General features: G+C 27.7%; 1 long non-coding RNA gene across 1 annotated transcript; it reads left to right on the top strand.

Annotated features, from left to right (window-relative positions):
- Window positions 1-10,511: 10,511 nt before the first annotated feature.
- LOC139494793 (uncharacterized) lies at window positions 10,512-11,886 on the top strand. The gene is made up of 3 exons (XR_011657151.1): window positions 10,512-10,608; window positions 11,281-11,364; window positions 11,710-11,886. It is a non-coding gene; the product is annotated as an uncharacterized lncRNA (long non-coding RNA).
- The last annotated feature ends 324 nt before the right edge of the window (window positions 11,887-12,210 follow it).

The raw sequence follows: 12,210 nt of genomic DNA, 5'->3' as shown, positions 1-12,210 counted from the left end.
TTTTTAGTCAATTTTACTACTTTTTGGACATTCATTCATGTTTACCTATATTGATATTTTTTCAAGAATACTACTGTTAATTTGACTACTTTTCTAATATTCATTCAGATTTTACCTGTTTTGATAATTTTTCAACAGTTTACTGTAAATTTGAAATCTTTTTTGATAATTGTATATGATGTTACCTTAAATCGGTCATTTGATCAAGATGATTTTCTAATATGTATGGACAATTGTATTAAAAGTAAACTTGAATTTACCACAGCTTTATTTTAAAATTTCAACATTTTCTCAGTAACATTTTTCAGTCAATTTTACTACTTTTTGGATATTTATTCATTTGTACCAATATTGATATTTTGTCAACATTTTACTGTAAATTTGACCACTTGTTTAATATTCATTCAGATTTTACCTTTATTGATAATTTTTCAACATTTTACTGTAAATTTGATATCTTTTTTGATAATTGTATATGATGTAACCTGAAATCGGTCATTTTATCAAGATGACTTTCTAATATGTATTGACAATTGTATTAAAAGTAAAATTGAACTAACCACAGCTTTATTTAAAAATATCAACATTTTCTCAGTAACAGTTTTTAGTCAATTTTACTACTTTTTGGACATTCATTCATTTTTACCTATATTGATATTTTTTCAAGATTCTAATGTTAATTTGACTACTTTTCTAATAGTCATTCAGATTTTACCTGTTTTGATAATTTTTCAACAGTTTACTGTAAATTTGAAATCTTTTTTGATAATTGTATATGATGTTACCTAAAATCGGTCATTTGATCAAGATGATTTTCTAATATGTGTTGACAACTGTATTAAAAGTAAACTTGAATTTACCACAGCTTTATTTTAAAATTTCAACATTTTCTCAGTAACATTTTTCAGTCAATTTTACTACTTTTTGGATATTCATTCATTTGTACCAATATTGATATTTTGTCAACATTTTACTGTAAATTTGACCAGTTGTTTAATATTAATTCAGATTTTACCTTAAAGTTTATTGATAATTTTTCAACATTTTACTGTAAATTTGAAAACCTTTTTGATAATTTTATATGATGTTACCTTAAATCGGTCATTTGATCAAGATGATTTTCTAATATAGATAGACATTTAAATGAAAAGTAAACTTGAACTAACCATAGCTTTATCTAAAAATGTCAACATTTTCTCAGAAGCATATTTTCAGTAAATTTTATTACTTTTAGGATATTCATTCATTCTTACCAATATTGATATTTTTGCAACATTTTATTGTAAATTTGACTTTATTGATATTCATTCAATTTGAAATCTTTTTTGATAATTGTATATGATGTAACCTGAAATCGGTCATTTTATGAAGATGACTTTCTAATATGTATTGACAATTGTATTTAAAGTAAAATTGAACTAACCACAGCTTTATTTAAAAATATCAACATTTCCTCAGTAACATTTTTTAGTCAATTTTACTTCTTTTTGGACATTCATTCATTTTTACCTATATTGATATTTTTTCAAGATTCTAATGTTAATTTTACTTCTTTTCTAATATTTATTCAGATTTTACCTGTTTTGATAATTTTTCAACAGTTTACTGTAAATTTGAAATCTTTTTTGATAATTGTATATGATGTTACCTTAAATAAGTCATTTGATCAAGATGATTTTCTTATATGTATTGACAACTGTATTAAAAGTAAACTTGAATTTACCACAGCTTTATTTTAAAATTTCAACATTTTCTCAGTAACATTTTTCAGTCAATTTTACTACTTTTTGGATATTCATTCATTTGTACCAATATTGATATTTTGTCAACATTTTACTGTAAATTTGACCAGTTGTTTAATATTCATTCAGATTTTACCTTTATTGATAATTTTTCAACATTTTACTGTAAATTTGAAAACCTTTTTGATAATTTTATATGATGTTACCTTAAATCGGACATTTGATCAAGATGATTTTCTAATATAGATAGACATTTAAATGAAAAGTAAACTTGAACTAACCACAGCTTTATCTAAAAATTTCAACATTTTCTCAGAAGCATATTTTCAGTAAATTTTACTACTTTTAGGATATTCATTCATTCTTACCAATATTGATATTTTTGCAACATTTTATTGTAAATTTGACTTTATTGATATTCATTCAGACTTTACTTGTATTGATAATTTTTCAGCATTTTACTGTAAATTTGAAAACCCTTTTTATATTTATTCAGATTTTACCTTTATTTGATAATTTTTAACATTTTTCTGCAAATTTGAAAACTTTTTTGATAATTGTATATGATGTTACCTTTAATCGGTCATTCGTTCAAGATGTTTTTCTAATATGTTTTGACAATTGTATTTAAAGTAAACTTGAACTAACCACAGCATGATTTAAAAATTTCAACATTTTCTCAGTAAATTTTTTCTACTTTTTGGATATTCAGTTATTTTTACCAAAATTGAAATTTTTGCAACATTTTACTGTATATTTGACAACTTTATTAATATACATTCAGATTTTACCTTTATTGATAATTTTTCAACAGTTTACTGTAAATTTGAAATCTTTTTTGATAATTGTATATGACGTAACATTAAATCGGTCATTTTATCTAGATGACTTTCTAATATGTATTGACAATTGTATTAAAAGTAAAATTGAACTAACTAACATCTTTATTTAAAAATTTCACCATTTTCTCAGTAAATTTTACTACTTTTTGGATAATCATTCAGATTTGACCTTTATTGATAATTTTTCAACTTTTTACTGTGAATTTGACATTTTTTTGGATAATTGTATATGATGTTACCTTAAATCGGTCATTTGATCAAGACATTTTTTTATATGTATTGACAAATGTATTAGAAGTAAAATTGAAAGACCATAGCTTTATTTAAAAATGGCACCATTTTCTTAGTAACATTTTATCAGTAAATTTTACTACTTTTTGGATATTCCTTCATTTTTACCAATATTGATATTTTTTCAACATTTTACTGTAAATTTGACAATTTTTTTGATATTCATTAAGATTTTACATTTTTTATTAATTTTTCAACATTTTACTGTAAATTTGACAACTTTATTATTATTCATTCAGATTTTACCTGTATCGATAATTTTTCAACATTTAACTGTAAATTTGAAAACCTTTTTGATAATTGTAAATGATGTTACCTTAAATCGGTCATTTGATCAAGATGATTTTCTAATATGTATCGACATTTAAATGAAAAGTAAACTTGAACTAACCACAGCTTTATTTCATAATTTCAACATTTTCTCAGTAACATTTTTTAGTCAATTTGACTACTTTTTGGATATTCATTAATTTTTACCAATATTGATATTTTTCAACATTTTACTGTAAATGTGACAATTTTTTTTATATTCATTCAGATTTTACATTTTTCAATAATTTTTCAACAATTTACTGTAAATTTGACAACTTTATGAATATTCATTCAGATTTTACCTGTGTTGATAATTTTTCAAACTTTAAACTAAATTTGACAACCTTTTTGATAATTGTATTATGATGTTACCTTAAATCGGTCATTTGATAAAGATGATTTTCTAATATGTATTGACATTTAAATGAAAAGTAAACTTGAACTAACCACAGCTTTATTTAATATTTTCAACATTTTCTCAGTAGCATATTTTCAGTAAATTTTACTACTTTTTGGATATTCATTCATTCTTACCAATATTGATATTTTTGCAACATTTTATTGTAAATTTGACTTTATTGATATTCATTCAGACCTTACCTGTATTGATAATTTTTCAGCATTTTACTGTAAATTTGAAAACCCTTTTTATATTCATTCAGATTTTACCTTTATTTATAATTTTTTAACATTTAACTGTAAATTTGAAAACTTTTATGATAATTGTTTATGATGTTACCTTAAATCGGTCATTTGATCAAGATGATTTTCTAATATGTACTGACAATTGTATCAAATGTAAACTTGAACTAACCACAGCTATATTTAAAAATTTCTACATTTTCTCAGTGACATTTTTTAGACAATTTTACTACTTTTTGAATATTGATTCATTTTTACCTATACTAGTCAACAAAAGAAACGATACACGACTTTAAAATAAAATTTATCAAAAAGTATTAAATATAAAACAAAATGAGATACACTATTTTTAAAAGCTTTCATTTGCAATTTGAACATGTGATAATGAAAATCAAAACTTGTTGGAAAGTATCTAAATTCCGTGTAAACGATTATAGGGTGCAAATTAGTTTTGCGGAAAGTGGAATAAAAAATCGACACGTAATTTTCTCAGAACTAAATAAAATTTCAAATTTGTTTAAAAATATTCAATATGCTAATCAAGTTGTGTTTTATGTTGTAACTAATGGGTTGAAATAATATTTTTTTCATTTTTTGGGGGGAAAAAAGTGTTTTTTTGTTTTTTATTTTTGTCTCAAAAAAATGCTTTAGATATGAAAACAACACACAGTAAATTTGGAACCTTTCGGATTAGTTTTAAAATTGTGACCGCTTTTTGAATATCACTTTACACATACTGTTTATGTTAAATCAGTTGATAATATATACATTTTAACGATTTCTCGTGGGGCCGAACTTTGCTTCACAAATAAACGAAGAAACTGTATGATTTTTAAAAGCAAATTGATGGCAAACATTGTCTTTACCTTTACTAATGAGAGGTTGGCATCATTAGTTGGAACTTTTTTTTTTAAATTGTCTTTTTATGTTATTTTTGTAAAAAAAAAAAACGCCAAAAAACGTCACGAAAGCAAAAAAAAAATTGTTTTAAACGGATTTATATTTCCATAATGATTTAGTATTACTACCTTCAATATTGGTCCTTTAAACGGAAAACTTTCAAGATTTTACAAAAAAAGAGACATGATGTGACCTGTAAAACATATGATGACTATAATTGGGTGGAGATGTTTGAAAATAACTCTATAGACAAACAGATAATGTCGGTATTAAGACAAATACATACAGCATCATAATCTTGGAAATTTCACTGTAAAACCCGAAAAAGTGAAAGCTGTTAAGCAATCTATTGCTATGCATTTGATAGCAGATCACAATCAGGTCAATGAAATTCAGTCAGACGAGGATGATGTAATCATTGAATTATTTGATCCAGACACAGAAACTGAAACAGACAGTAGTTCCGGTAGTTCTGAGAGTGAAAGGGACATTGAAAACTTACAAATCTCTACTAGATCGAGACGTGTCAGACTACCCAAAAGATATGACGACTATGTAACCTAAAGTTCAGTGGTCTAAAAAAGAAATAAAAGATTTTTCTCTATTTTACATAAGAATAGATAAACATGTACACATTCAAAATTTACAAGAAAAATGATAGCTTACTGTAGAAAATATAGGGATATGGAGTATTGAAGTGTGCTTGTTTTTAAAAATAGTTCTTTGAAAAATGGAATATTTGGTCTTTTTACAAAGGGAAAATTCTGAAAATTTGTGAAAATCTCCATTTCTTATGCTTTAGAAGTTTCAATAAAAAGAAATGTGGTGTATAAACCAGCCATACTTTTAAGAAAATTGGCAAAATGTGTGATTTCCATGTACTTTCTATACAAATTATCTCCCTTGGATTGAAACATAAATTTTGAAAATGGCCATGCAATTAAAAGTGCTACTTCAACTATAATTAAACAAAATGAATTGTTTTAATGTTTCTGTGTTATCACATTGATACCAGTGGATTATCGGATTTATCCAATCGAGATAGTTGAATTATCAATTTTAAAGTCCGAGCCGCCTTAGGGTTATAATTGAATTATCGAGATTTGTTGCCTTGATCAACTTTGTTTGTGCCTGATTTTTACTAAACATGTTTAACCCCGACGCATTTTAGCGCCTGGCTAAAGTCAGGAGTTTCTTGCCTTTGTAAGTCTTGTGTGTTTGGTTTTTTTTTATTATTATTTTTGATCATTTACATGTTATGAAGTTCAATATGTCGTCCATTTTCATTGAACTAGATTATATTTTGTTAAAGAACCGACTGAAGCCCGCCTCTGGATGCGGTATTTTTTTCGCTATGTTGAAAACCCATTGGTTGCCTTCGACTGTTGTCTGCTCTTTGGTCAAGTTGTTGTCTCCGACACATCCCCATTTCCATTCTCAATTTATGCTTTCCATTTTGATGCCAAATCTTTTACAATTTGATTTTTTTGGGTCATTGTTGAATGTTGTAGACGTATGGTTGTTAAAACATACTTTCTTATGTTTATTATCGGAAATTTGTACAGAATGATTGACAAACATATCACAATATCTTTTTATATAGGTATTGTATATTTTACACCGTTATTTGTTGATCATGCAAAAGGATCATAATCCCGAAAATCGTAAAAATATTATTTTATCTTAAAAGGGAACAAGATGGGCTCTATTAACAGGTCAATTAACAAGATTATACAGATAATTTAAAATATTGATAATCGATAATGTTCAGCGTGTAATTCATCTTAAATGAAAAAAACAGAAGACAGTTACAGTAACAGATTCACAACAGTGTCAATTTCAAGACAGTAGACATCAGATAACCATTCAATAACAATTAAGCATCAATGATCTTGGATATTTGCCACTTTAAACTATATAAGCACAAAACCAGGACCGTTTTTCTAATCAGTAGCACATCGTCAGGACAATTTCGTTTGGTGAATTTGTACGAAATTCTGCAATATATTTTTTTTGTAATATTCTTTGCACGATACTGTTGACGTATCAGAGAAAAAATTAGGCAACGCAACGGTTGTTTTATTGCCGTTCTGATAAAATGAAAAAGATAAAATGTACATTTCTTTGCAAATGGCAATTGCCTGAAAATATTTGTAATAACTATTTATATGAACGGAAGTAGTTAAAGTTTATGACTGTCTTATGACTGGTATATTTTAGATTTTCTAGGACATTTGAACACAGTTTATTAGAAAATTAGGGTATATTGGATAGGTACAGAAATGTTGCCTTGCAACAGGCCACTTACGGACCCCCAGAGAGTTATTGCAAAGTTTCCTAACGTTTAATTATCCACAACATATAGCAAATGGCATTTTAGCTCTTTTGGGATTTTGATCGCAAAAACGAACTGACCAATAAACGAAAGTGGCTGATAAGAAAAACCAGAATACAAATAATGGGTCCGTAGGTGGCCTGTTGCATGGATAAATTTGTCTTTATAAAATATACCCTCATTTTCGAGTGGCAGTCCAAATTTCCCCGACCATCATCCCAGGTGGCCTCTATTAAACCAACCTACATATTGCATTTATTGTGAACTTGTTCTCGTCCTGAATATGCATGAAATATTTGCAACTGGACGTTAAGCAACCAACAATCAATCAATCAAATTATGGGGTTGTACACGAACAAGAGAAAATCTTGCCTTGGCATGAAATAATTGCCACTGGACGTTAAGTAAACGACAATCAATCAAATGATTTCAACCAATCAATTAAGCAAGATTTATTTGTATGCGTGCTATTTATTTCGAATTCAGCTAAATATTATTTTCCCCGAGTCTTGCTTTTCACTCATATGTTAATAATTCGTCTAAAAATTATGTAAGATATACACTATACATATATCACCTACAAGCAGTAGTATAATGACTGAGCTAACTAAAAAACAACTGTTATTTATGTCTTCCAAAGATTTTGCAAGTTAATATACATAATCAAAGAAATATAGCATTTGATAACGCAAACCAGATTTGTTTGCTTAATATATTAAGATATGCATCATTAATATTCAACTGTTTTTTTACTGTCAGGAGAAAAATAAAATGGTTGTTTTGTGTTTAGGTGAGCCATTCATGCTTGCAGATTTTAAAAAGAGCAGGCAAAACAAACGATAACCATAAATATATTTTTTATGCAGTCTTTTTGGTGTGAGGGCTCTGTGTGAAACCCCTACTTTGACCTATCATTGTTATAAACTTTAAATACATTCTGACTTGATGGAGAGTTGTCTCATACGCACTCCTACCACATCTTCTTATTCATATAAAATAAGATGACTGGTGTGGGGTGTCTTGTATAGATGAAATGCACGTCTGGAATAGTAGAAAATTACAAGCTGGTACATTTGACAAGTACTTTTAAACAAAATCCAGTTTGTTTACCTCTATTGCTTAAAGTTGTTTTATTTAAGTAAAGACACATTTAACTGTTAGTATTAATGGACTACATGACAGATTATTATCCAGATCTTGATGATGGTTGTAATTGCCCAGCATGCTTTGAGGTAATATACATGTATTTTCATTGATTCTATGAAAAAAATCATGTAATGAACCAAAGAATACAATGATTGTTTTGTAAAAACTTGGTTCATATTGACAATACATTATACCATTACAAATACCTTGTATGTCCATTGGTCCATCAAATAATTCTGTCAAGCACTACAATATGAATAAGTGGAATGACTTCATACATGGCCACCAGCTTTACCATGTGTGAGCATTTTTTAGATACCAATTTACTGTTTGCTGACACTGAAATTTTTTCAAACATACTTCTCCAATATGAATGTGCAGAATGACTTCATACTTGACCACCAGCTTAACAGTGATGAGTTTTTACTTGTGAACACTTATCAGATTTTTTAAATACCAACTGAATATTTCCTGGGGCTTTGAAAAAATTCCAATATGTTCAACCATTTAAGTTACATGTTGGGATATGATTAGCGTGCAACTTCTTGTTCCTATATCAATAATCAACATGATGGTAAACTGTTTTAATATGGTTAAATAAGATAAAGCTTATATAATTTCTTTAAAAGGCTGAAACAAGTATTTTTTGTTTTGATGCTGTTGGTTCGAAAGTCATCAGGATACAGCTGGATTGCACCAAAACATGAAGATATGTTTTTCGTCCAGCAGAAGCTAGTCGATGATTTTATTAAGGATTATGACACTCCAAAAATTGAAAAGGTAGGCCAAACTTACGTTATTGTTTGCTGTTCCCCTACCCATGAATAAAAAATATTGGTAGGCAGGTAGAAATATATTTTTATTTATTTATTTATTTAGGAAAACATGATAATAAAGTTCCTAATTAAAACAAATAAAACATTAAAAAAAATATTTTGGTAGATAGGCGAACAACAAACAAAAATATTATTAGTTTTAGCCTGTGTGTTTGTTTAATTCAAATTCACAAATTTGATATCAAATGATAGTAATAAATAAATTATATATTTCTTTTTTCTACATGTACCTACTAATAATTCTAAATCTAAGTCTTCAAGTAAAATCTAGACTTGGAAAAAAAGAAAAGCTTTAAAAAAATATTGCTGTTGGTTTTTTTTTAAATATGGATATTAGCCATTAAAAACGAAAATTAATTTAAGTTAAATTTTCCAGAACTGCAGTAACTTTAAAGCTGGAAACGACATAAGATCAAAAGCAAAGAACAACAAAATGTCTGAAACTGCAGTGTTTGGAGCCACCTGCAGACAGTATTTCCTCCAAAAGCTATTACGATAATCATTTTGAAATGTATTTGTGTCTTGCCTTTTTTATCAGAGGGCATTATGTTTCGTTTTTTTCAATCTGACCTGTATTGGTTAAAGTATGCTTATGGTAGAAACTAAATGTGTGGTTACACATTTTCATGGTTTCAAATCAAAATTGAATATTTTTTTACTCACAAACCCTGCTACTGTCATGTCTGCCCTCATAATTTAGAAGATACTAGAAAATTGAACCATAGGACCATAGTTATTATATTTTTGGTTTTACGAAATTTTTTGACAAAACCAATGGGTAGGAGGACGGGGAAAAAAAAGCTGCTGCTGATTTTTTTTTTAAAAACCAACCGTCAATATAAAAAAAAATGTATTTCACCAGGAGATTTTCTACTAGTGTAACAACTATTTTTTTTCTCGACAAGGTTTGAATTGAAAATCATTGTGCAACAACTTACTAAATCACCAAGAGCATAAATTTAAGATTCTTTCATGCAGTTATGAACTAAAAATTTTTTGCATGAAAAACACTGGGTCGGAGGAGAAAAAAAAATTTTAATCAACATTTTAATTTTTTTTTTCCTATTTGGCAAAAATTAGGGTAGGAGGGTTCGTAAAACTAAAAATAAAAAAACTACGGCCTAGGCATTAATGAATATTACAATACTTAAAATTTTAAAGAATTAACTTGAATTTTATTGTTTCGAAGTGTGAAATACATACTTTATCAATTTAAAAGTTTCGGATATAGTTAACTACCATGAAGGTAAAGGTACCACACACCGTTAATGTTTAAATTTGTTCTAACCACTTTAAAAACATGAATGAATCTTTTTCCCAAACTTGTGTGTATGCTATATATGCATTACTGTAATGTTTACTGATAATTGATATAACATGACATACTTTAATTCACACCCTTTAACATCATATTACGGTATAACCAAGAGGATCATTCATTTTTTTTTATTTTGTAGACTTGGATATGCTGTTTTTTTATTAGAACTTTTACTAAAAAGAACTCTGACAGACAAATGCACATATCTTACGATATTGCATGTTTATTGAAAAAACATCTTGAGGTAAAAAAAAATCATCAGTACTGCATGTTGTTCAGGAATTGAATCATATTTTTCTGCCCAATCTATGACAATAGAGACGCATATCCATTCATTTGAGGCTTTTGTTATCCATCCGTATCAGGTTCCAGTTTCTAGTAAAGATAGTAAATGATGAAGTTATTGTTGCATCTACAAAATTGCTCAAATGTTCATTGGGATGTGATAAAATGTATGCCAAATTGGGTTTTAACACTATTTCATGATTCACTGAACAGTGAGCCTGTATTTTTGTTTAAATTTCATACAACATGATTGGTATCATCTATCCATGACACAAATTGATTTATGCATTTATGTTTTTACTTTCTTCATAAATTTTTAAAGTTAGAATGACTTTTTTTTAATTTTTCCAACAAGAATAAAATAGAGATATTGGTATGTGCAAATTAATTTATATTTGATAAAGAGGGAAAATTCAACTACAGAAAAACGAAAACAACTACAGGGCAACATACAGTCCTCAAGACGTGTACAGAATAAGTCCAACTTTAAACTGGAGAGCACTTGGAATGAAAAATGTATTTAACTGTTACAGAAACAATCAATAATCTGTTTTTAAACATAAAAAATCCAAAAAATCTGTGCAATTTGGATGTTTATTCTAAATTTAATTCTTGTAAGTATTTTTTTCAGAAAGCTGGCAGAAATGATTTTCTGAAGAAATTAACTTTTTCAGTTCCAATTTTCAACTGCTATGGACACAGCATTTCATGTCAAGTAAGATTATTATATTTTAAAATTTATGGTAGTAAATTTAAAATAAAAAACTGCTGGGTTTTATCAGATGTGCACAGTCCATTCCAAGGTTTTTGTTTAACTTGTTCTAGTAGAATAACTGGACATGTTTTCAATATACATTTGTATTTATACTTCCAGATAAAACACAAATCTTCGTAAATTGATAAAGAGTTTATTCCTGTAAACACAAATGTGTTATGTAAATTATTTATTTTACAAGATTTAAGGTATATTTTTGAAATACTTGTTTTATCTTAGTTTTTTTAATTATTGTTGAACCTGCACGGTTAGTCTCATAATATTTTAATGTTTATGATCTTGTAGATTTTGATAGGCCCTAGAAGGACAGAAAACCATGGTCTAACAGATGGGGAAGGAATTGAACGTTTGTGGTCCTATTTGGGTGGTTTTTCCACTATTGCTAAAGAGATGACACCGGAAAACAGAACTGACCTATTAAAAGACGGCCTTATTTACTTTGGTCAGAAAATAAGAGATAGCATCGGTAATTCTACATGATCACATAAAATAGTGCTTATTCTTAGCTCACCTTTCCTAAAATGAAATGTGAGAAATTACCGTACGGTCTTCAACAATGAGCAAAGCCCATACCGCATAGTCAGCTATAAAAGGCCCTGGAATGACAAACGTAAAACAATTCTAACGAGAAAACTAACTTTGTCCCTTTTAAGGTACTTTGGTAATAATCTAAAATTAAAATTGGCCACCATGAAAGGTCATTATTTAAATAGAAAAAATATGGAAAATGTATGTATCTATTTTTATGAGGGTGTTGGAAGGCACTTAAAAGAAAGTCCCTTCTAA

Source organism: Mytilus edulis, chromosome 11, assembly GCF_963676685.1.
Source record: "Mytilus edulis chromosome 11, xbMytEdul2.2, whole genome shotgun sequence".
Classification (NCBI taxonomy): Eukaryota; Metazoa; Mollusca; class Bivalvia; order Mytilida; family Mytilidae; genus Mytilus; species Mytilus edulis.
The sequence above is the reverse complement of the archived record's forward strand: the minus strand, read 5'-3'. Positions and strand labels throughout refer to the sequence as shown.